We start from the raw sequence: 27811 nt of genomic DNA on the forward strand, positions 1-27811 counted from the left end.
TACGACCTTGCCGTTGGCCCGTAATGTTAGGATGTACAATTTGAAGTTTGAGAAATGCATTTACAGGATGTTTTAGAATCGGCTAGGAGAACCTTTGTATTAGAGATATGTTAAGGTTAGCCAATAAACATCGTAATGTAAAATGAAATTGTACATGATATGAAACTGTTATTTTAATGTTTTAATTTTGTTTCATATTTTAATAAATACGGCCGGGAGGGTAACTCCCTCCCGCCTTCCAAAAGCTCAAGAACTGCATCCGTCTTCCCATTCTTGGGGATCGTGTTGGGAGGGGGTGACGGGTATCCGGGCCTTATGGAAAGGGGCGACCACTCGGTCCCCCCGAACGTATGGTCAGGTGCCCCGATCCCCCCGGGAAGCCATTTTGGGCGGGAGGCGTGTCACGGCTGGTATGCCCGAAGCGGCGTAGCCGGGGCACGCCTTTTCCCACCCAAGAGGGGTTGTCCTAGACACTCACACCGTTGGCCACGCCCGGAAGGCGGTCGGAGGAGGGTCCACGCCCTCCTGGAGAAGAATAAAAGGAACAACAATCCAAGGAAGCATCCTCTTGTTCCTGTGCTTGGAAGCTGCACCCCGTCGTTGCACGTGAGCCCCTGACGGAACAAGAGCCAATTTTGACCCACCCACCAGCCCCTGAGGACAGCGATTAGTATTGCAATATAGTGGATTTATAATGATATTACCTCCTTTTCCAGGTTGTTGCTAATAAAGTTTGGTGTTTTGATATGCAATAAACGGTTGCCCCTTTTTAGCATGAAGTCAGGCGAGTATCGCAGTAGTGTTGGAAAAGTGTAAGGTAGAGATTAAAGTTTATACTTGAAATGCCTAGTATAATTGTTGATTTCCTTCTCATTAAACAATGTCGTATTTATTTTTGGTCGGGCGGTAAGGTCATGATCGGTGAGCAGTAATTGGAAGATCCCTAGAGGTGGGGCGCCACCCATTATGGATGGGAGCGCCCGGGGGGAGGCGGCCATTGGCCCCTCACACGGGGAGGCGGTACCCTTCTAAGGATGGGACCGCCGAAAGGGAAGGCGGTCAAGGCCCCTCCCTGGGGAGGAGGTGCTACAGGTCCCCTCCTTGGAATTTCCCGGGGCCAGGACATCCGCGACGGCGGATGTGGTAAGCAGTGTGGGGTGGGAGGGGGGTCTACGCTACCTTCTAGACACCTTGCCGTTGGCCCGTAATGTTAGGATGTACAATTTGAAGTTTGAGAAATGCATTTACAGGATGTTTTAGAATCGGCTAGGAGAACCTTTGTATTAGAGATATGTTAAGGTTAGCCAATAAACATCGTAATGTATAAATGAAATTGTACATGATATGAAACTGTTATTTTAATGTTTTAATTTTCTTTCATATTTTAATAAATACGGCCGGGAGGGTAACTCCCTCCCGCCTTCCAAAAGCTCAAGAACTGTTTCCGTCTTCCCATTCTTGGGGATTTGTGTTGGGAGGGGGTGACGGGTATCCAGGCCATATAACATGTGTATCCAAAAACAAAATACAGATTTCAGCCTTATTTATTACCTCTAGTTTTCAAAGGCAAATTTCTGTGGAAAACATGCACATTAAGGGTTGCCTTTCCTTAAACCTTTGTTTTAATTTGGGCATAAAAGTTATATTATTGTTGTTGTTGTTGTTATGGTTATAGTTCTGGTTAATTTCCATTCAGAGTGTCCTACACAGCACCACTCTAGGTAAACACTACTATATGTAAAACCTGGGACATAGCACTCATTGAAATGTTTGTGATCTTTCCTGTTAAGTTGCATCATAAGTTATTTTAACCATTCCATATAAAGTCATGCATAAAAATGAATACACAGACACAAATAACATGTGTATCCAAAAACAAAATACAGATTTCGGCCTTATTTATTGCCTCTAGTTTTTAAAGGCAAATTTCTGTTGAAAACATGCACATTAAGGGTTGCCTTTCCTTAAACCTTTGTTTTTAAAAAAAATTGGAAGAAACAAAAAGTCTTCCCTTCCATAAATAACCCAAGACTTGTATTTTGTTATGGCAAGGGAACGAAATAGAGAATAAACTATAGTTGGTCACCATGGAGTTTAAAGAAGGGACGGTTCTTCACCTGGATGCCGTCCACAACTCAGCACGTTGTGCTGCCTTGGAACTATTCGCACAACAGACCGCTATTGACCATTGTTGCTTCTGTTTTAATAAAAAAAATTTAAGGTGTTTACTGTTTTTGTTGAGATGTATATATTATTAAAGTGTTATAAACCTACTACTTTGTTGGAGTGCTATATATTTTTAATGTGACACATAATTGTGAAGACTTTGATGTACAAAATGGCATCCCTGGAATCTTCCGCTTAAGGCTCGGTCCCACACACCCTTACAATGAGAATCCCCTCCCCAATCACAATACAGGATCGTTATCAGATAGTAGGAACGCGTGTGGTGTGAAGGATCTCATGGGGTGGGGGCCTTGATCTTCTGTAACTCCTTTGAAGAGGGGTGATTCTTTACTGTTGGGGCCATAAACTACATCCACAGGGCTAGGTGATAGCCTGGGACCGGCCTGGACAATCGGACACAGAGGAAGAGGAGTGTCAGAGGGTGCGGTAGTGAATATGGGTGAAAGGGTGGTATCAGGCGGGCACAGGGTGTGATTCTCAGGGAAGAGCAGCGCAGATGGGGAGAGGTTTATGGCCCATGCATAAGAAAGAGAGCGGGGGTGACCAGTGCGTGGGGGAGATGCTTCCGAGGGTGAGGAGCCATGCTAAGGATCGGCGGCGTGCAGAGAGTGGGTCTGGTCAAGGCATCTAAAATGGCTGCCGTGCACGACAAAAGTGTGGCATTGGAAAAAAAGCAAGCTGGCGCAGACAATGTTTATCAATACGAATTAATTTATAACAATTATTTTTAACAATATATTTACTCGCAGTGTCAAAATGGCCGTCAACACTTCCTAATTTCCTTCGAATCGAACGTTAACAGACGTCACGCAGCAAAAAAACCAAAAAAATAACGCTCATGCGCAGCCGGTGGAAGACAAGTATCAACATATATGAGCATCCTCAGCCACCCTCAGAAAACATAGGGGGTCAGGATACGTCTCCCGTACCCCCTTATACCCATTTCTCAAATTGTTTTTCCTCCATCTTGTAATTTAATTAAAACGAAACACAAAATGGCGAATTCCCATTTCGCGTCCCGATTCGCTACCCAGTTCGCGAACCGGAAAGCGCTTCTTCCGCAAAAAATCAAATTTTTTCTATTTGCCCCACGGGACCCTTTAATAACCCCAACATCATTCCTAGGGGGTCAAGAAGGGTCTACCTTGCCCCCTTTCATTAAATTCGCCCTTCGTTTTTCTCCTCTTCTTGTCTCTCTATCCTACCGAGAGACAAGATGGCGGCCGCACCGGACTGTTTAGAATGTTGACAGACACCGGAGAGCCAATCAGCTTCGCTTCGCAAAGCTCCGTTATGCGAAAAGTAAGCGATCTGGAGCGCTACCCGGGACGCTGTCACAGATATATCTGTTTTTTTAAACGTTAATTTCTCAAAATCCACTGGAGCACATATATTGAGACCCAGCAAAGGCACATCGGGCTAACAGTCCCTACAATTTTGCCAAGTTTCGTGCAAATCCATTCAGCCGTTCGAGCTAAAAGTGAGGCCAAACGCCCCATGGAAAAATGAATGGGAAAAACGTGTTTTGGGACCCCCCTTTTTTCTCGGCCCCCCCTTGACGAAACCCCCCCATATTTTCAGGGGCTGCTCAGAAACAAAATGTGCCATTTTCCTGAAAATTTCAGCAGATTCCGTCCACAAACGCCAAAGTTATTAGACATAGAATTTTCAAAAGTTCCATTGAGAAAAAATCCGAACTATATATACCTCCTGGCGACCGCCAGTAGGTAATATATATATATATATATATATATTCACTGAAAAAACCATGGGTTATAGACCATATATAGTTAGGGATTAGCATTTTGAAAACCTTATTTTACTCGCACAAAACCATTGAAATTCGCATATATAGTTAGATGCACTAACTATATATTGCGCACCCGCAATCCACTGCTGATGATGTCACATATTACATCATTCATGACGTCATTCACTGATGACATCACTGATGACAACTCAAATGACATCACTGACAACATAACTGATGACGTCATTCATGTGATAATACGATGAATCTGTTCAGACTCTAATATAACCTTAGATACACTCAGTGTAAACAGACACTCACAGATTGTCACTTATCCATAGAGTTACTCATACACCTAGTCAATCATGCAAAGAATCAATCACACCTCCATTTCCTCAACTATACAGTTATACACATCTTACTTATTGAAACTTATTCTAACACATATTTACTCTCTTTTACAATCACTGATACAAGTTTTCAAATATGCATGCAGCCACTCACACATTCACTAGCTATTATACACAGTAATTTATATATCTCAACTCTCACATGCACTGTGTTTTACATATGTACTTACTTTTACATATAGCACTGAGATATCCATTTACTCACCAATATACTCATGCACACAGTCAACCACCCATACAGCTGTTTCCACATGCAGTTTTGAACCCGTAGTGAATCAACTGTTCACACATCTATGCACAGAGTCACACACCTCCCAGCGACCCACACACACACACACTCACTCTCCCATACAAATACTTGGGCAACCAATCAATTACCCATATAGATACTCATATAGCTACTGATCAACACATGCAGCAGTTTACAGAACAACAGACATAATGATGCACAAATTAAAACAGTTTAGTCACTAACCCATGCACTCAGTGAGACACATTTAAACACTCTCTCATACAGTCTGTCATGCATCTACTAAATCCTTCATCCAAACACTTATACATCCACTCATTCTTCAATATGTAAGACATATTTTAAATTTACAGAAACATACAGTCACTGGATGATGTCAGCAGTGATGTCATTTTATTTGTCATTAGTGATGTTGTCAGTGATGTCATTTGAGTTGGCATCAGTGATGTCATCAGTGATGTCACTGACCATGTCATGAATGATGTAATATGTGATATCATCAGCAGTGGATTGCGGGTGCGCGATATATAGTTAGTGCATCTATCTATATATATGCGAATTTCAATGGTTTTGTGCGAGTAAAATAAGGTTTTCAAAATGCTAATCCCTAACTATATATGGTCTATAACCTATGTTTTTTTCAGTGAATTTTCAAGGTTTTGTAAATGCTAATTCCTAACTATATATGGTCTATAACCTATGGTTTTTTCAGTGAATTTCAATGTTTTTTCAATAGCAAATATCAAAAGCTGTAAAATGTATTCTTTTTTTTTTCTCCAAAGTACGCTCCCCGGTTCGCTTACTGGTGCGCGTACCGGGCGCTCCCCCGGCGAAATGTTTACATTTTTTTTTCTTAATTTTTTCATGTATCAGCATCCTAATCCTCCCTCCGAAAACCTAGAGGGTCACAAAGTGTCTACCGTGCCCCCTTCTACCCATTCCGAACATTGTTTGTCCTCCATTTTGTGTCTCAATTCTACCAATACTCAAAATGGAGGACTCTCATAACGCTGCCGGTTCGCATACCGGGGAGCGCACCGGTAAGCGCTCGATAAAAAAAGGTGGGAAAGTAATTTACAGAAAAACTACTACAGACACTTTCATCAAATATAGAATAGCCCCTACTACATAGCAGTCCCTACCATTTCCCCAAATTTGATGGAATTTCATTGTGAAAATTATGCTGTAAGCCTGATTAAATATCCTGAGGTAAATTACCTAACCAAAACACTTTTGAAGTGTTAGAATTGAGAACCAATCAAAATGCTACTTTCAATATCTTCTATTATTTCATGACATTTGATTGGTTACTGAATATATATAAAGAAAGAGAGAGAAACACAGCCATTTTGACTACTACTTCTTGAAGTACATATCAAGTACATTTCAACTGATAACTTAAAGTTCCATTTGAAAGGTAAGATCTTATTTTAAAAACTGAAGTATGTTCTGTACTGCAAGTTAATTAGGTAAACATTTTCTGATAGTTATATACTATCCCTCTGTAATACTTATAGAATAAAATAGACTTCTCCGTTTTAGTTATGGATGGAGTTAGACTTGTCTTGTATAATTAAGAATTGACTTAGAGTTTATTTCATATTTTTTTGATATTTCTACTTCCAGTTTGATACCATACACTGCCCAACGAAAAAAATCACTGTTCAAAGAACCAAACTACCTGTCTGTACTTAAACCCAACAGTGCCCTATCTGTACTGATATATTTTTTTAAAATTCATTTTACAGCATACAAAATGGAAGGAGAGCAGAAAAATAACATGGAAATTGTTGCAGAATGCAAATGATTCAGAATTTTTTGATCAATCAATGGACATAGAACTTCTGCAATGTGTTGAAGCTGTGGATTTCTTAATTGAAAATGAGTCAAAATCTGACCAAGACTTATTAGAAGTTCTTTTTAATTTTGAAAATAAATCAGAATATTACATTTATATATAATAATTAAAAAATTGTTTGAGACATTATTCATTTTCTATGTATTTTTTAAACTAGTAGCAAATTGATTTTAATGTAAAATCAGACTTTAAATATACTGTGCAACTTTAAGTTTGCTCATAGTTACTTCCTTTCTTCCACTATATCATCTCCAATGTGTATTTAACATCTCTTTATCATCTCCTGCCTCCATGGTGTTTCTGCTTTCCTGACAGACTACGCTATGAATTCCATATACCTCAATAACTTCTGAATCAACCTGCAAGATATCTACAAAGGAAACAATGTATTTTTATTTTTAGACTCTGCATTGGTACCTACATGTTGGTACTTAAATAAAATAAATAAAAAAAAAAAATAACAATCAATAAACATACAATATTTGAACATTCTTTCATCCTATTTTCCCAATATTACGCTTTCCGGACCGCTTCCCGGTGCGCGTACCGAGCGCTCCCCCCGCAAAAAAAACGATATAAAAATTATTATTTTTTAACTCTGCGAGGCCCTTTTAAAGCCCCCTCATCAAACCTAGGGGGTCAGGGAGGATGTACTCTGCCCCCTTATGCTCATTTCCCACTTTGTTTTTCCCACCTCTTGTGTCTCGATCCTACCGAGACACAAGATGGCGGCCACTCTTGACTGTTTAGAATGTTTACAGACACCGGAAAGCCAATCAGCTTCACTTTGCGAAGTTGCGTTACGCGTCAGGTACGCGAACCGGAGCGCTAACCGGAGCGCTGTCACAGATATATCTGTTTTTTAAAACGTTAATTTCTCAAAATCCACTGGAGCACATATATTGAGACATAGAAAAGGCACGTCGGGCAAACCATATCTACAATTTTGCCAAGTTTCGTGTAAATCCATTCAGCCGTTCGAGCTAAAAGTGAGTCCAACCGCCCTATGGAAAACTCAATGTTAAAAACGCTTTTTGGGATCCCCCTTTTTTCTCGGCCCCCCCTTAACAAAACCCCCCCAGATTTTTAAGGGCTGCTCAGAAACAAAATGTGCCATTTTCCTGAAAATTTCAGCCAATTCCGTCCACAAACGCCAAAGTTATTCGACATAGAATTTTCAAAAATCCCATAGGAAAAAAATCCTTACTATATATACCTACTGGCGACCGCCAGTAGGTAATATATATATATAGATATATATATATAGATATATATATATAGATATTCACTGAAAAAAACATAGATTTCAGGCCCTACATAGTTAGGAATTAGCATTTAAAAAAACATTCACTCAAAAAACTATAAGTTTTAGGGGTGTTATAGCTAGCTGGACATTTCACTCATACAAAACCTTTGAAATTGCTCCTATATAGTTAGTTGTACTAACTATATTTCGCGCAATCCACTGCTGATGATGTCACATATTACATCATTCATGACATGGTCAGTGACATCACTGATGACATCTCAAATGACATCACTCATGACATCACTGATGACATCATCCATGTGACAATCACATACACCTTTTCATACACTAGTAAAATCTTTCATCACTCTTTGTAAAATACAGAGTATCATATTTGAATCCATTGTTACAGCAATACAAGTATCTAAAAACCCACTCAGTGATTCATAGATGTATACACACATCTAATCACTTACCTGTAGATTAAGCTGGACATTTCATCAGTGATGTCATCAGTGACGTCACTGACCATGTCATGAATGATGTAGTATGTGACATCATCACCAGTGGATTGCGGGCACGAGAGTTACAGTTAGTACAACTAACTATAACAGAGGAATTTCAATGGTTTTGTATGAGTGAAATGTCGAGCTAACTATAACACCTCTGAAACCTATGGTTTTTTTCATTGAAGTTCTAAGGTTTTTTTAAATGATAATTCCTGACTTTAACCTGCCTTAAACCTATGTCTTTTTAGCGAATTTCAAAGGTTTTTTGAAAGATAATTTTCAAATATATTTCTTGTTCCATTTTTTTTTTATATTGTTTACCTACATTTTTTTAATCTACTTATTTTCAGATATTTCTTTTAAATGACAACACACATATTTAAAAAAATGTTTAAAAAAAATTAATATATACATTTTTTATTATCTTATATTTTTTAAAATATATTTTATTTTATTTTTGGGGGAAGTCGAGCACCCAAAGCGCACCCTTCTTGTTCACTGTGCGGAATGTATCAGCCATTTTGGGATTGATGTGTCGAGTCCGCATACGGTGTGCGACGAGTATGACTTTTCATAGGTGGATGGTATGCGACTGGTAAGGGACTTGTGGTGCATACATGAGATGTACGTATTATGCGACGTGATTATTGCGCGGTTGCGTGTGATGTCATATGCATATTGGACGCGGTGGGTGTGCGACCCCCTCAGAATTTTTAAATGTTCAAAAACCTATTTATATTTATTTATTATAAATATTAACACAACACATTATCTGAGCTAATTGTAAAAATATTATTCTTAACTTTCAATAAAGTTAAATTTCTTTTAAATGCAACTTCGCGAAGCCGTGCTCAGTGCGAGTTAGGGGCGAGTGGCGTGCGCTTACGGTGCGCAGACACCATGTGACCAAAAAAAAGAGATTTGATTGGCTCATTACACTTCCTATTGAAAGTATTTAAGAACCCCATCCATTTCAATCACTCTTGTTAGAACTTCCTAAGGAGAAGACATCTTCTGGCAAGATCTTCTCTTTTTCAATTTTGCACACCTGTTTCACAGCAAAGTTGGAGAAATGGCAACTAATGAAATATCTTCTGATTCAGAATACCCTGGAAATGAAGAATTTGTGCCTGAACCTCCCCTTTCAGAGAGGTATCCTTCAATTGTGTGGAAGTTTTTCACTTTTCCTCCAGGGCAGAAAAAGTTCATGCCGCAAAAGTCAGTTGCAAAATCTGCAAGACGGTGCTGTGCAGGGGTGACCCTACAAAATACTCTTGTGGAACAGCAAGTGTGAGGAGACATCTTCAGACAAAGCATCCAGTAAACTTCGCAAGAGAGGAAATGAGGAGACTAAGAGACAATGCTCCTATACCACCAAATGTTGCCAGTACATCTGGGCACAACAGCTTCAACTACAACATATCTACCTGATATTCGTCCCCAATTTGGAAGACTCAGAATGCATTGAGTGCAATGCAACAGACTCATTTCATATGGAGAGCAGTCAGTCGACCTAGTTTCCCATGCTGTAGACAACCACTGTTGCTAGTTTCCTTTTTTCCTCCTACTGTTTACTTTTGTTTGTTCTGTTGACATTTTAAAAAATTGTTCAAAAAATCAAAAAGAAAATATAAAACAACAAAGAGAAAAAATGTTATTTTCAGAACTAACTACTCTGGTTAAAGAAAGAGCTAAACTTGTATGCTAGTGTGTGAAAGTTTACATTAATGTATGTCTAGTAGATAATTGAGTGAAAGAAAGCATTTGTGGTGTATGGTGACTGGATGCGTGCAAAAGTATAAGGAAGTGCTGCAGCATGACACTGTAAAATGATTACCTAAAGTGTGCTGTAACATATGTACATACATATGTTGAAAGTCTGTGCTTCCCTCTGCACAGCTGCTTAAACAGCAGCCATGTGGTGACACAGGCTCCCTTGCACAATGGTGCAAGAATGTCTGTGTCATGTGGACATTGTCTTTGTACAGGAAGGCACACCTTCCTACACAAAAACAATCAGTAAAGAAATGTTTGTCCTGCAGTACATGCTGTGCATTGTAGCATATATTGAAAGAGAAAAAATTAGGAGAAGTAAAAACAATTCTCCTTGTTGTGCCTTGCTACACAAATTGGAATATGGTGCAGCATTCACACACATGTCCGGGATGTATGATTTTGATAAAACTGGAGATGTGTTTTGTTCTAGGAGTGTTCTGTGCAAAAATGCACCGAAACACATATATAACGCCTTTTCAATGCAAAGTGGGGTGTATGATGAGATTGTATTTACATGGAAAACAAAAGGTATAAAGAGTGCCACCAAGAACGGCAACAGTATTCCACCTAACTTGCCCTCTCCAAGTTGCACCCCCGTCCATGCAACCATAAGTCCAACCTTTTTGTAGCAGGCGAAACGAGATTTACCCGTGTGAAGTGGTTGAACATGTATGAGTATGAATGACCCCCGTAAGATGTGAGTGTCTGTTGAGCCCCTTGAAATACCCTGGAGTGAGTGGAACACCTAATTCTTTGGAGAAATCCTTTCCCAATATTAAATTATGAACTTCATTGATGGTTTTTATTAATTCTAGAATTTGCTATCTTTTGATTGTTTCTTAAACATGACTGATTGCATCAAAACAAATAATATAAAAAAAACATATATTTTCTATAAAAAGATGAATTGACTGTTATCTATCTGTTGTCTTGGGTCTTGATATTCATTTGATATTGCTCCCCTCTAACCAGAATCGGATCCTGTACAGGACCACTTATTATCAACCTTGGCAGGGTGTTCTTTTCTAATTGCTCCAAACATTGTTTGCAAATCAACTCAGCATCATTACAAAGTGTCCAGCCTTGTCATTTTTTAGACAGGCAGTGTAATGTCCAGATTTGGGGAAGGTCCATCATGGAAAATTATTGCTACTGCTACAAAAGTCCTTCCTGATATTGATAGTTGAGTAGCTACAACATGTTTTATTAAAGTGTCCAATTTTCTTCCATCAGCTGTACAACATTTCATCATTAAAATTAAATAATGTCCATATCTTTGTAAAAATAATGTTGATAATATTTCTGATTTGCATTGGCTACACTCCATGTTTTGATTTGTACCTTTAACTAATTTATTGAAAGACACTGATTTACAGTCCGGTAATGTCAAATACAAAAATCTTTCAGTGTTTAAATTAGTGCTACATGTATACATACAATTTTCACAATGATGTTCACATATATAACAAAGGCCTAAAATATTTTCTATTTCTACACCTTCATTTTCCAATACAGTAAGCATATACATTAGAAATACCTGCGCATCTTGTTGGATATTTTGCGTATATTGTGTAGAACCAGAACATACATCCTAAACATTACGAACATCAGAAACACGTTATATTTTACTTGTATCAGTTCACAATTTGTCATAAACAGAATGCAACAAGGAACAAAATCTTTTTTCCTGATTCTTCATAATTTGCTATTGCAAACCTTCAAGAAAGAAAACAACATTGGCCACTTCATTAGCATAGCAGTTGAGACCTGAACTATTTTCAAACTAATAACCAACAATCTCTCCAACAGTTTCCTTTTTCTTTTTGCTTGTAATGACAATATTAATGTGTTTTCTTCCCTTCTGTACACCTTCAGTACAGATATTCTCATACCTTCTTTTTCAACCTACTACACACTTTTAAAATACAGGATATTGACCTAAATATGCTCTTCTTAACCTATTTTACTCTTTTACACAGTTTGCACCTGCAGTAACCTTTGTGTCATCAAAATCAATCAAAAACAAACCAGATAATGTTCTGACTCGCGACAAAGCAACATATGACATACCCTCTTTAAACACAGTATTTCCAATGTTCAACAAAGCACTGTCAACACTTAAACCTTGAGATTTATGAATAGTCATTGCATATGCCAGAGAAACTGGAAACTGTTTTCTAGGACATATAAATCTTTAACAAGCAAAAAACGAACTGAACAACAACCAATTTGTTTAACTTCTTCAATCTGATCAAATTTAATTTTTAAGAATGCAATACCATCGTTATTCTGATAATTAACAAATTCCACAACTTTGCCCATTGCTCCATTAACTAGACCTTTTACTACGTTCAAATTACGCCTTAAAATGACTCGACAGCTTCTACATGCATATAGATTCTATTCTAAACCAGCAGTTTTAGATGTTGATTTTTCTAAAACATCCACATTTGACTTCAGTTTTTCTGTCAAAATAATAGTGATTCATTCATGCTCTATTTTATCTATGGCTTCCATTTTTATTATTTCCTCATTTTCCAGTTTCAAAAGTTGTTCGTTAAATATAGAACACTCGCTCAGTGTTGGCATTAAGCAGATTACAGATTTGTTTTCTGCAATTTTCATGTATATTTTCTCAGGAACTGCATTTTCATTTGGAAAGTAATCAACAATGCAAAGCTTGTTTGCCATGTTCTTTCCGTAGTCCAATTCTTATATCTTGGAGAATAGTTCCATAATGAACATCATTTGCCTGTCGCATATTTGTAATAAGTTCTTTGTATTCAAAATCTGACCTAAAGTTCACGTTTCCAACAATGTCCTGAGACTTTTTGGTGTCTTCATGCGTAAGTGTTTTAAATACTGGTTGTGCTTTTACAGGAGTAAGTTGCAGTAGATCTCCAAAAACTATGACACGTTTTCCTCCAAATAACACATCGTACTCTGTTTTAAGAATTTGCGGCATTCTAAAATGCACAAAAGCAAGCATTATTTTGAGACCATGCTTACCTCATCAATAAAAAGAAGTTTCATTTTCTTCAGAACTATTGAAACTTCACAACAAGCTTCTCCAGATAGCTTGTGGTATTTTAATTTGTTTTCATGCTCTACTGGTAGCATTAGTAAGCAATGTAAAGTAATTCCTTTAATGTTGTGTGCTGCTAACCCAGTTGGAGCAGTGACAATAAAAGCCAAATGCAACTCAATTGTTTTCTGTAGATAACTTGTAATTACTTAAATTAAGAAACGTTTTTCTGTTTCAGCTTGACCACTCACATACATTCGGACAGGTTGAAATGATGAGCATGAGCACTATTTCTTTTCATGAAGTAATTCATGGTATATCTGTTGTCTCACTTGGTGATATATTTGTTTCTGTTTAACATTTAGTTGCTCTTCCAAGTTTGGGAAATTTTTTACATCTTCTTGAGCTTGATGCATTGCTGTTTCCACCTGCTTCATTTTCAATAATTGGTTGTCCTAATAGATCCTAACTTAGCGAATCTCAGCTGCAATTGTAGCTTCTTGATCAATTTCATTGTTCAACATGTTCACATAATTTGCAAAAGCACTGCTTTGTATGCTATATTTACAAGCATTAAAGAAATCTTCATAGCTCTAGAAATCTCTAAGTAATTCCAGTTCTGAACTCCATTGTTTGAACAGTTGCAAAAGGGCTAAATAGTAAAATTCGCTTTTATCAGCAGTGTTGTAACTCAGCTTCCTGTGATTATTGAAATTCCGTTTAGTTTGTTTCACCAAAGATCCTTCGAAACCAGTGACTCCATATTTTCCATTATTGATGTTCTCTGAAGTATTCCCTTTAAAAGTGTAGTTTTGCAGCACTTCATATAGACACATGTTCTGAAGAATGATGACTTCTGTTTGGGGAGTATGTGTCCAACATATTCGTTTTCAAAATATCTGTACTTTCTAGAACATTTTCTGCTAAATATTCAAATTTTTGACCAGATTTCAGTACCCGATTTTGCATTTTTGCAAGACCTAGACTCACCCAAATGATTCTTCTAGATTTGGAGTATAGACTTGCAGATGATAACCGATCCGAGCATTCATATTCTCCAATTTCTCGATGCGATAACATATTCAAACTGAAACTGTATATTTTCTTACTTAGAGTCTTCTCGAGAGAAATCTCTTCCCACATTTCTTTCAATTCCATCTTTTCTGATTTTGTAAGATAGGATGTTACATATTGAGCAACAGCAATGGAATTGTCCGCAACGTACTAAATATCCATGTTAGCATTCCACATGGACAGAATAACTGAGTTGTAGTCATTTATGCATTTTGACTCTTCATTTCTTATTAGGTTTTAGGTATTTTTCGGAGACTTTCTTGTGATGGTATGTCACAAAGATGACATAAAACTGTTCACTCTTCCTTTGGATATTACAGGACCTGGAAATGCAAAACAACAAATGGTATAGAACTTATCCTGAGCTTTGTACTTTCATCAAAAGTATTTTCCACATAAGTGGCTTTTGAATTGTAAAACTTGTTCTCTTCTGTGCTTTTAGGTACAGCACATGTGGCCTATTCTTCAATAAAAGACAAAACAGTATCATCCACATCTGCTCCAAATTTGGGGGCATCCTTAATCCATAACAGCATATGTATATGAGGAGCACCTCTTGCTTGATACTCCTTTCTCTAAAAGAAATCCACAACTTCTCCAAGAGGAGGATTTTTTTATTGCAGATAAAAGACATCATAGCTTCAAATCTATGATTGAAATACCTGCATATATTAACAGGATGTAAAGAGCACAATTTTCCAGGTGTCTTGTATTCAATATATTTTATATTGCAATTTGCCTTTTGGAGAAATTCAAGTAAATCATCCCAAGCGTACTCAGCACATCTTAGGGTAAGGAACCATGTAAAAGTTCCTAAGTTCCGTAGCATACATTTCAGTTCTCCATGATGACAGTACCAATATTTATTAGTCCAGCTGACAGGTCATCCGATTAATGAGCTGAGATTCTAAATGATCATCTCTCTGGTGCACTTTATCCATAAAATCTTTTGCAGATACATTTTGCAGATGTATTCCAATTTTTAAAATGTGATTGACTGCATATGAAAGTCCAGACAAGTCACTCTCAAAGAAAAGATGAAATATATAAGAAAGACATTGTCGAAATCTTTCTTATTCTGCATATAATCTTCTTGTCCGATATTCAAATGCAGGAATCTGCACAAGACGTTCCTCATATCGTCCTCCTTTTCCAGTTGGGAACAACTGCGGAAAACAATGAACTTCCAAACTCTCTTACCATACACTCATGGGACTTCCTTTTGCTTTTTTCATTTGGAGCAGCTCAATAGTGTTCCCCATCACTTCTTTTGAATGAAGTGGATGCACACTGTAATGTTCATAGATTTCTTCACAACTTAAAATGTCCACTTTTTCAATTTGTCCACTTGACGTTTCAGTATCTTCTGCTAAAAGTATTTCTTCTTCTGCAATATAAAAATGTTTATAGTATGTATTGTTTTTGATCAAATACGAAGTTGCCTTCTGTACTTTCCTAAGACCCACTAACTCCTGCCAGATTTTCTTATTTTTAGTAGGAACACCATTAACAAGAATAACTAGACTAGACTTTCTACACTCTCTACAACAATAGTTTCAATATTTTTCTTTAAATCTAACGGTAAATAAACAACTCTTCCTTTTAATCCTTTTTGTAAATCTGAAGAAGGCAATTCACCTGTTTTAGGCTCCATACAAACAGTAGCTTGAAACGGGTGCACACATTCAATGAGAATAGACTCATAGGTGTTTAAATCTGTCAATTCTGGAGGAATAGCAACTATCTCTAAATTATTATGCACAGCTCAAGCGGGCATTTTATTCTCATCTAATTTGTTGTAACAATATTTACAAATACGCTGATCAGAACTCAAATCAAAACAATTCTCTACCAACAAATAAGTTGCAAATTCCTTCCACTCATCATTATTTTCTTTTTCACTTTTTAAATACAGATCAACAATCCTAGTCTGATTTTCGCCGACAAAAAATACAAGAAAAATGTGGCCTCTCACCTGAAATCACCTTAAACTTTGTAGTTCCACTGTCAGAATGTTTGGTAAAACTATGTTCAACATTCTCTACAACATTTTATTCTATTAATGTCTGAGTTTCTTCACTCTCGTTCTGGACCAAAGTAACAAAACTCAATATCATCAGAAACCATCTTCACATCTGATACTGACCCACACTAAAGAGCACTGTTCAACTCATTTATCTTTAGTGCTGGACTTTTTGCATAATACAACATTCTCACTAACTTCCGCATTTGAGTATGTTCTACTTCCAACATCCTGAAATGGTGAAAAACACTTGGACATACTTTCCTAGGCAGACAAGCCAGAGAATGACCTTGCAAACCAGTATTTTTCTCACTCTGCAAGGGTCTAATCCTTGCAACAGCTTAATCTTTTGTTTAACACTTTTTTTTACTATATTCTCATAAGAAATTGCGTAATTTATCAATAGATACTTGTTGTATACTACAAATACTACTAAAATCCCAAGTGTACACTGGGGCTTTAGGACGTCTGACTAGAACTTCATCAGCTATCACTTCTTCTGCATTTCTGAGAACCATTTTCTCTTTGACAATTGGAAAACCATTGTTAACCTCATAAGCTCGACCACTGGTGTCAACTGCATCCAACAAATCATTGGTCTGATAATAACTCTCTTCATTAAAAAAGGCTCAGAACTTGAACTGTATTTCCATTCCCCTAAAACAAATCACAAAAATTACTTCTGTTAATTACTCTTTTCCTCTTACTTTTGGGCTTCATAAAATGGATTGGTTTATCTAGTGATCTAATTCTGTTTAATACTAAAATGAATAGTTTTCTTTTTACTTCAAAAGCCTTTTAAAAAATGAATTGGATATGCTTCTTCTTTTTATAAAATAGTGCTCTCTTTTTATATTTCTTTGTATCTTTCAGTAAATTATGTACTACTCTGTTGTAAAATATTTTCTTTCGAACCTCTTTATACTGATTTTGTCTTCTTTACCATTCATAATTTCCCTTTGACTGTCTATTTGCTTTTTTTCCTTTCCTATTATTTAAAAAAAATTCTAGTTGAAGCATTTTCAGTAGTTTCAGTATTATGTACATTCTGTCTGGCCCTACAAACATTTTTAATAAATTGCTTTGTGATCTTCCCAAAAGAGTTTGTCTTTTTAGCCACGTTAGGTTGCACATCTAATACTTGAGGTTGACTTTTCTTCAAGTGACTCTCTTTTTATTTTATTTTCTTTGGCTTATTTTGTTCAGCATGATAACTTTATTTAAATGATCATAAACAGTATCTGTAAAAATAATAAAAAATAAGTGTATATTAATAACGTTATAAATTATACTTTTAAATTACTATACAAACACATTTCAAATAAATTCTGACTAAGAAATTGTAGGCCTGAAGCACAAGTGTGAAGTTGGTTAGACCACTACACACATAGTTCATAGCAGTTTGAAGCACTTCATAACCCTAAAACCTGGCTCACTGCATGAGCACATGCTTACTGACTGAATGATTACAGTACTATATGGAGAGACACTTGGTGAATTCTTAATTGGTTACTTTAGTGAATCAATTACTACATGGTACTGAAAGAGTCACTATGGGAATGCAACAGCAGTCACACTGTGTTAGCTGGAGTGTATGCATAGTGAGTGGGGAATTGCAGGCCTGAAGCACAAGTGTGAAGGTGGTTACATCACTACATGCATAATGCATAGCACTTTGAAGCACTCCATGCCCTCAATCCTGGCTCACTGCATGCGTACATGCTTACTGACTGAATGATTACAGTACTATAAGTAGAGACACTGGGTGAATTCTTAATTGATTGAGTTTTACTTTAGTGAATGGATTACTACATGATACTGAAAGAGTCACTATTGGATTGCAACAGCAGTCACACTGTGGTTGCTGGAGTGTATGGATAGTGAGTGGGGAATTGTTTGGCATGAAGCACAAGTGTGAAGGTGGTTACACCATTACATGCATGATGCATAGCAGTTTGAGCACTCCATTCCCTTAAGCCTGGCTCACTGCATGAGTACATGCTTACTAAATGAATGAGTTCAGTAGTATAAGGAAAAGACACTGGATGAATTCTTAATTAGTTGACTTTTACTTTAGTGAATGGATTAGTACATGGTACTGAAAGAGTCTCTATGGGATTGCAACAGCAGTCACACTGTGTTTGCTGGAGTGTATGGATAGTGACTGGGGATTTGTAACCCTGAAGCACAAGTGTGAAGGTGGTTACACCACTACATACATAGTGCATAGCAGTTTGAAGCACTCCATGTCCTAAAGCCTGGCTCACTGCATGAGTACATGCTTACTGACTGAATGATTAAAATACTATAATGAGAGATACTGGGTGAATTCTTAATTGGTTGACTTTTACTTTAGTGAATGAATTACTAAATTGTACTGAATGAGTCACTATGGGATTGCAACAGCAGTCACTGTGGTTGATGGCGTGTATGAATAGTGAGTTGGGAATTGTAGGCCTGAAACAAACTGTGAAGGTGCTTAGACTACTACAAGAATAGTGCATAGGAGTTTCGAGCACTGCGTGCCCTAAAGAGTGGCTCACTGCAAGAGTATACATGCACTCATGTGTCTGAAAACACATCAACTAACCAAATCATTCTCTCTCAATTTTCCCAAATGAACACTGACTCACAGTGTGATTCTAGACAAATAACAGTATCCCTTGGACTTCACTGAAAGAGTTACTACATGCTACTGAAAGAGTCACTATGGAATTGTAAGAGCAGTCACAGGGTGTTTACTAGAGTGTATGGATACTAACTGGGTAATTGTAGGCCTGCAACACAAGTATGAAGGTGGTTACACTACTACATGCATAGTGCATAGGAGTTTCAAGCACTGGTTGCCCTAAAGCCTGGCTCACTGCAATAGTGCATATACTTATGTGTTTGCAAACACATCAACCAACCAAATCATTCACTCTCAATTTTCCAAAATGGACACTAACTCACAGTGTGATTCTAGACAAGTAACAGTATCCCTTGGACTCCACTGAAAGGTTAACAACATGCTACTGAAACAGTCACTATGAGATTGTAAGAGCAGTCACAGGGTGTTTACTGGAGTATATGGATACTAACTGGGAAATTGTAGGCCTTAAACACGGGAGATAGCAATTACAGCGTAACTTTTACATTGTAATGCTATTACAATATAACTTTTACATCGTATATTACATTACAACGCATGTTATTACAGTGCATGCCATTACAACGCATATTCAATTACAACGCGTGCCATTACAACGCAATTTTGGTGTTTTAAAAAAAATGAAAATAAGTACTTGCTTTACAAAATTATACATAATTATAATTTTATAATATACAATTTAGTTTATTAACGCATTAGTGGAATTAACTAAAAAAACAATCCGGTATGAATTAAAATACCTGATAGTTAAATGAGAGCATCTATGGCACGGGATGCAGGGAAAATAGGGGTTAAGGGTGATGAAGAGTATTACACCCTGGGGGTCCCCTAAACAGGTCTAGAGGATCAGGATATTTCTACCCTGCCCCCTTTCTACGTTTTGTGCACATGTTCCACTAACTTTTTCAGCCTCGCTTCTATCGAGGCACAAAATGGCTGCCAACAGTTCCTGGTTTCGAATGTTGACAACCACTTGACAACCAATTAGCATTCAGCGCGTGATCGGAAGGGTGCGCTTATAGTGCACACACGGAGCGCTCAGAGTCGCCGGATCCACCGTGCCCATAGATATATATATGCTTTTAACTGTAATTTTCTCAGGAACTACTGAACAGATTGAAATGTCTTTGCTGCAGTATTTGGATAGTGACTGGGCAATTGTAGGTCTGAAGCACAAGTGTGAGGGTGGATACACCACTACATGCATTATACTTAGCACTTTGAACTACTCCATGCTCTAAAGCCTGGCTCACTTCATGAGTACATACTTACTGACTGAATGATTACAGTACTATAAGGAGAGACACTGGGTGAAATCATAATTGGTTGACTTTTACTTTAGTGAATGGATTACTACATGGTACTGAAGACTCCATATGGGACTACAACAGCAGTCAAATACCAAAATGCTTCTCTTAGAATAATTGCTAAATACACACAGATTCACATTGTGATTCTAGACAACAAACACTATACCTTGGATAATACCAAAACACATTTACTAGACTGGAAGGGGTACTCCATATTAGTGTAGGAGCCTGACTCATTTTGAAAATATCTAAACAATGACTTGTTTCTAAGCCTACCAAAATATGATAACAGAATAGGTTTTTAATCAGTTATATGTCTGCAAACACATGAACTACCAAAATGATTCTCTCAGAATGATTCCTAAATGCACACATAGTCACTGTGTGATTCTAGACAAACAACACTATCCCTTGCATTTTACCAAAACACATTTCATAGTCTAGAATGAGTACTGCATTTTAGTGTAGAAACTTGACTCATTTTGCAAGTCCATAAACAATGACTGATTTCCAATTCTACCAAAACATGTGAACAGCAGAGAATTGTATACAGTTATCTCTCTACAAACACATGAAATACACACATGCTTATCTCAGAATGGTTTCTAAATTCACACACACTCACAATAAGATTCTAGAAAAAAGTACTTCCTACACTTTAGCAGGAGAAACACATTAGTCTCATTAAAATCAAAATGCACCACATACAACCCTTCACAAATTAATAACTCACCTTTCAAGTTGTTTTGTAGATGAAGAAGTATGTCAGTCACACACCAGATTTTCTTATATAGAATCTCTGTACTGTGCACCAGTCAGCAAAACCAAAGAATGGCAAAGTTTCCCTCTCATCTTGTGCACATATACGTGTAATCATCAAATCACATTGCTTCCCACATTAATTCAAAAGCAAACACACATTTCTTTGGGTTACACATTTCAACCCTTACCAAATTACATACATTTCACCCCTACCCCCAATCTTCCTTCTACCTGTTACCACAGAAACAGTTCATGGAAACCTTAACTGAGCACACAAGTCAAAAGTTCACCACACAATGTTGCTAATCAAAATTGCAAGTGAGCTTGACTTTTCAACACATCAGCTTATCCTATATAATGTTCCTTTCAATCAGATTTTGTTAACCAATAAGAATCATGGTTTTAAAAAACAGAAACATGCACCCTAGTTTTCATTGTAAAATGTTCTCAAACAACCAATCATTTCTTTTTTTCAAAACTACATCTTATCTACCATTTTAGAAAAATCTTACTTTTCAAACTGCCATTTCATTTACAGAGACCACCCGAGTTGATCCAGACATCCCTTCAAGATGCTTAGAGTGTGGATTGTGGGACACAGCTATATTTTCTGGAGCCAAAGGTATGCAGAATACAAAGTCATTCACAAAGACCTAACTTTGCCAAATGTAGACATTAAATGGATTGTACTGAGAGGGTTAAAGTGGCAACAATTGATGCCATTAGTTAAATCCGTTTTGCATCTCCAACACCCTGACCTCAATATTTTGGGCACTGTGTGGCAATGACCTAGGCACTTTGACTGGGGTAATTCTGGAAATGCTTATGAAGAACACCTTTGGAGAATGTATGTCACGTTTCCCCCAAACTGCCTTTGTCTATTCTAACATATGCCAAAGGCAGAAATGGAACTGGTCTAATTAATTTTGTCCACAGATTGAGAAAGCTAGTAAACATGTGAATAAATCTGTTTCTGCTTTTCTCTGAGACTATACAATGTGGTTAATTTACCACAACAATCTGCTTTTTAATATGCATGGCATCTATAGAAGAGATGGTGTACAGTTTACAGATGAGGGAAACAGTCTTCCTCTTGAACTTTAGACTCTGCCTTGGTACTTAGTTGTAGGTACCAAAATCTCTCAATTATTACAAGGGCTCTTTTTAGAGCCACCTAAGAACTAAACACAAAAGCTTGATCTATACATAAAAAAGTTTCTGTAATTTTTTGCTTGGTGTCATGCACCCAACACCTCAGACTCGTGCACCAAATGCTTAGAAGTCGTGCACCAAACGCGTTGGAATTGCACACCCTACAGATTATGAATCGTGCATCCAACATGTGCAGACCAGGGGGCCGCACTGAGCGCTTCGCTGTGTGCGCGAATCCTAATTTTACCGTAAAAAAAAATAGCCCCTATCACTAATTTCTCTTATCCCTGGACACCCCATCCCCCGGGGCTTATATAAAATGTTGGGGACCGTGAGGGGAGCCCCAATGCCCATCCTTCGGGAGCTGGCATTTCTTTCCCACATAGGGAACTGCTAACATCCCCATGTGGAAAACCAATATGATTTGGATTTTGAAACAGAGAGCAGGTTTCCTTGCTCAGTGTTTCAAAATCCAAACCAAGTTTCCTATGGGGGGGCGGGAGTCACTAACGGTGAGAAGCAGAATCGGGATAGAGCGATCTTTGCCACCGGTTCGTTAACAGATTTGGATCCTTCGAGACCAGACGCCAGCTAATATTACATAAGGTGACAATTGAAGCACCAGCGAAAACACTGCGTGGAAAGTCCAAAATCTGTATAGTTAACAGATTTGATGTTTGGAAACGTATGACACACTCGCAACAAGAGTTTCACCGAAGAAATCATTTTCCACAACCTCCACAGGATAGCCCGGCTGGGTCATCTGGGAGGCTGCCACGTTCCTCTCCCCTACCCCACCACCCAGTCCTGATGAAGACCTGCGTAGACGCTTCAAGAGCGCGACACTAGGGTTGAAACGTCAACATTACATACCAGTGGACCATACTTACCTATGACTCTGTATTTAGAACTGACTATTAATGTGTACAGATTGATCTGAAAATTGTATAATATTGTTCACGCCTCCTCCCCTTTCCTAATCCCCTCCTGCCACATCTGAGTGCAAATTCTTTATTGTATAGTTAATAAAAACCATTACAATATACCAATGAATAAAAATACTTTCCTTTGCGTAGTATTATACAGAAAAATTAATTTTAAAACAACCATTAATTAAAAAGATTAAAGCACAAGTATTCTCGGTGTCATAGTGGTTTCGGAGTTATCAAAAGGAGGGAGGGTGATCAATTGATCAGTAGGGCACTGTTTACCACTAAGAGAAGTGGAAGGTCCAGTATCAGCTAGTGCCCTCAACAAGTATAGATAAACAATGTGGGGTGCTGGACGGTTCCTTAGATAAAGGACTGTGTGTATCTTGCGTAGCCGGAGGTGAAAGTATGACACCTCTGGGCATCCATTTTGTTGGATGTATTTGCCTCACACACCCATATGGGTGTCATGCTTCATCATTGGCGTTGCTCCTCGTCGGGGAGGCGGTGCAATCCCCGACGGGCTCACCTCTGAGAGGGGCTCTTTGGCGGAGATCTTTTAATCCAACTGCCTTATGGTGAAGTGCGGGTGTGCGGGTTATGTAATATGTAGCCTGGGTAGTGATTTAAAATGTAGTAGAGGGTACCGGAAACTACTTTATTCTGGGGGTCCCCTACTGCAATTAAAAACGTGAATCTAACACACTAGGTACCAACCGATTAGGTATAGTGGCCCTAGTTTAGATTAGAAAGGAATCGGTCAACATGTTTCTCGCTTGGGCAGTTGCCCGCGATTCATCAGGACCTATGATAGATAAGACAGGGTCTACAATCAATCAACAACATGCTGGTGTCATGTGTTTAATACCAAAAGTGTGGTTGTTTGTTACCTCTGTGGCTTTTTCCTATGCCTGAATAGGGAAAAAGAGTACAGGGTTAATAGCATTAAATACTTGCCAGATAATATACATTGTCAGGACCATATTTACACGCAGTGTCATTATTATTATTATTATTATTATATCTGATTTTGTAAAGCGCACAGCTACTCGTAGGTTTCCCGGCGCTAGGAGAACAGAAGTAATAGAAGGCAGACGGAATTGTAGGGAACAGATTATAGGGAAAACAGCCAGGTTTTCACTCCTTTGCGGAACTTGAGATAACATGTTTCAGACCGCAAAGTTATGCTAGTGATAGTGAATTTCCACTAGCTCCAAGTAAACGTGATCATGTTGTGACAACGTGCAGTGTAACCTTCACACCAACACTTTGTAAGTGAAAAGACACTTCTTATGGAAAACAACAGTGCACGGTCCACACCGTGGGAGTATCTTTGGCGGGTAAGATTTGTTCTATCCCCCACCCTGTGACTTCTTTACCATATTAGTAAGTCACAGCCTGCTTACCAGACTTGGGAAGTGTCACTTTTACCACCTCTTCTGTCCTCTTTGTGAGGACTTCCTTCTCTAGGAACACGACCACACTGACCCCCACAAGATGGATGGTCAGGGGTTGAGCTTCGGGGAAGAAGAAGCAGCAGCCATCATTTCGCTTTAGCCTCTGCATCGCTTTAGCCTCTGCGTTGATCAGCGCGATCAGGCAGTAATTTGCTGCATCTTTATGGCCCCCGCCCTTGTATATTGGATTGATGATGGCGCCTCTCCAGCTTTCCAGAATTCGACTGGTGAAATTGATCATCTGGAACAGATTGTTAAAGTTGCTGGCCCAGTAATGTGGATCTTGCTTGTAGATTGCCTGGGGGACACCGTTCGGTCCTGGTGCACTGTCTTGCCTACTCTTCTTTATTATTCGCAGTATTTCTACATCCACGTAAGCTCGGGATGTTTGGCCTAAGTCTCCTGCTTCTTATGCGGGATGTTTGTCAAGTCGGAAGCTGTTGTGGACTGAATCTCTGCATTTATACTTTTATATACATAGGTTACTGTTGATGACCGCTGCGTCATGGGGTCATACTTATAGTATTTGCGGTTCTGTTCAATGAGTTTACCTGCAACCAGAATGCTCTGGAATCTGATTTATTTGCATTGTTTACTATTTTTGTCCAGAAATTGATGTCTTCATTTTTTTTCTCATTCCAGATTTGTTTCTTGTATAATTTCTTTAGGGAACATACATCCTGCCATACATTGGATTGAGAGCTATGCCCTTGTGCTTTCCTCAGGGACTGTCTCAAACGCCTTCTCAAAGCATGTGATGTCTGGCTGAGGTGGCTGTTGTTGTTTCCATTATGCGTCTTTTTGATGTTGACTCCTACCTTTGGACTGTCTCAAACGCCTTCTCAAAGCACGTGATGTCTGGCTGAGGGGGCTGTTGTTGTTTCCATTATGCGTCTTTTTGATGTTGACTCCTACCTTTGGTAATTTGTTCAGAAAGGTGGTCCATGTTTCAACGTTAATTGGTTTTCTGGGGTGAGCGTTTGCATTAGATTTTTTGCATCCAACGCTGTTGTAGTGTAGTTCCTATTTTCCCAATAGGCCCTGCGCATTGGAATAACATAAACAGTAGTATTGACATAGAAGTGCGGATCTTCCAGGCCTCTACTGACTATGCTAAACTTAATTGGGTTTGTTACCAACTAGCTCAGAGGTCACTGGAAACTTTCTTGACTGAATAGGAAGTATTCAGCTTCCCGGGCACAGCCAAGAAGGGATTCAGTTTTCCAACAACCGTGCAACATGACAACTTTGCTCCTCAGATCAAGAGTCAATCTCTAGGGTCGTGTGAAACAATAGACAGTTATTTTACTCAGTCAGTGGTTGTGCAGTTTACTTTCACAATATGTAGAGAATAGAGAGACGGGCATTGTCAATAAAGGGTAACATTTATTGAACAGTCTTTCTTCTCGTACAAGAGAAATGAATTGCCACAATTGCAAGACTTGTTATTATAAAAAGAAAAAGTATGTACCGTAAGATAAGTATTGTGAAATAATAATGTAAAAGCATTGATATGGTTTCTTAGCCATACAATGGTTTAAAATGAATAAAACATATATACATTCATATATACATTAGGCTAAAATACTCAACTGGTGCTTCTAACTACCCCAACCCCAGTGTACCTGACCTAAGCCTAATACTTGGGAGGGGAGTAAGTAAGTAGCTTTAAGTTAAGTTGGTTTTGCCAAGGTTTGCTTCAAGAATTCTCTCTAAGGGTTTAGTCAACAGCATACCTCTGCAATAGAATGATGGAGGTCTGGTATCTCCTTCAGGGGGTCGATATCCCAGTCACCCGCAAGGGTAGATAAGAAACGCCGGAGCTGGATTTCTCTGCAGGAGAAAGTCAGCGTCTCTCTCAGCGCGTCGAGGAGGAGGAGGAGGGGCAGCGTCCGCGGGCAGCTTGCATCTGCTGGGCTCTTGCAGGGGGACGGCTGTTCAGCTCCCAAGTTCACCACACCATAGTTCGCTAGTTAGCAGCGATAGCAGTAGCGTTAGCAGCTATGGTATCAGCAGCTTCTTCAGCAGCGATGGCATTAGCGTAAACAGCAGCAACATCAGCGTTTGCTTAAGGCAACGTTGGTAATATTTATACCTGAAAGGTGCCTTGTTTGACGTAAGTTTTTGGACATAAGACGTCAATAAAGATGTCACTAGGAAGTGATCGTCTATCAGTGCTCATTAGAGTTCTATTACTAATCAAAACATAGCAAGCGGGGATTTCCAGGTTGCTGAGTTTTTATCTTATTGAAGAACTCGGAGTGTTAATCTAGGAATCTCAGATAGTAACTTCTGCTATGTCATTGCACTAATTGGTTGCAAAGGAAGTGGCAGAGAAAGCGATTCTGAAATGTGGCTCTGTTCGTGTGAGGCCAGAGAGGAGTTTCTGAATATTGCATTTGATCGGTTATGCCAATATAGGGAGTAAATGGATTTATAGCCGAATAGGGGCATAAGGTCACAGTATCGATCAGGGCCCTGGATTAGAACGCGACACTGTTTGCAGTAGTGTGACACTCTTCCACCTTAAACGTTTCAGATTTATTGTTGACATTTCCCCTGGTATTATTAGGGCCTCTAGATGTTTGGGAGGAGTTATTTTGATTTCAATGTGCTGTGCCAAATGATCACTATCAGGAGAGCATATGATTTGAAACTTCTTGTTTAGCCCTAAGAGGGGACGGGAGACTATGGTGTAGTCCAAAATTGAACTTGAACTAGGACCAATGTAGGTGCAATTGGCAGGTCTGTCCTGTTTTATTCTCCCGTTTAACACGCGCATACCTAGCTGTTTGAGATCCCACATTAATTGCCTACCCACTTTGCTGTTTCTTTTGGCCAATGGGATTACCTGAATTTCTACTACCCATAGTTCATTAGCAGTGATGATATTTTCTTCCTCTTCATGGGAGTGTAATAAGTTGGTATTAAAATCTAAAAAATGATTCCTGTAATACAATTATTTCATGCATGTCCCAGGACTCAGTTTTTCCTTTGTCCCTTAAGATGTCTTTTGCTCCAGCGATGTTCCAAGATAGAATTTTTATGGAGGCTTGATCGGTTTTACCACCCTGGTTATAAGTTCATTCCTCTCTGGTTCTGCAGTTTGATCTGTATTGATGTTCAGATTTTGAGTTTTCCGCTCCTTTGGCACCTTGCAGTACAGAGTATGTGGTGCTTTTTTCTGCAGAATTTTTTTCTCTTGAGACGCCAGTCATTAGGAAAGGGGATGGGTAACCTGGTGTTACCTCTCCTTTTTTTTGTAATTTCATATAGTATGTAATTGACAATTTCTGCATTTCTCCAAGTCGCTAGGGTGCCTTCCTTTACAGTGTTGTTTCTGGAGTTTACAAATTTTATTGCGAGTAGGTCAGCAGATGTTATGTGTTGTAGACTTGGGATTTCAGCCATTAGGAGTAGGATGTTTCCTCTATTCAGGT

Source organism: Lissotriton vulgaris, chromosome 8 (assembly GCF_964263255.1).
Source record: "Lissotriton vulgaris chromosome 8, aLisVul1.2, whole genome shotgun sequence".
In the NCBI taxonomy this organism is placed as follows: Eukaryota; Metazoa; Chordata; class Amphibia; order Caudata; family Salamandridae; genus Lissotriton; species Lissotriton vulgaris.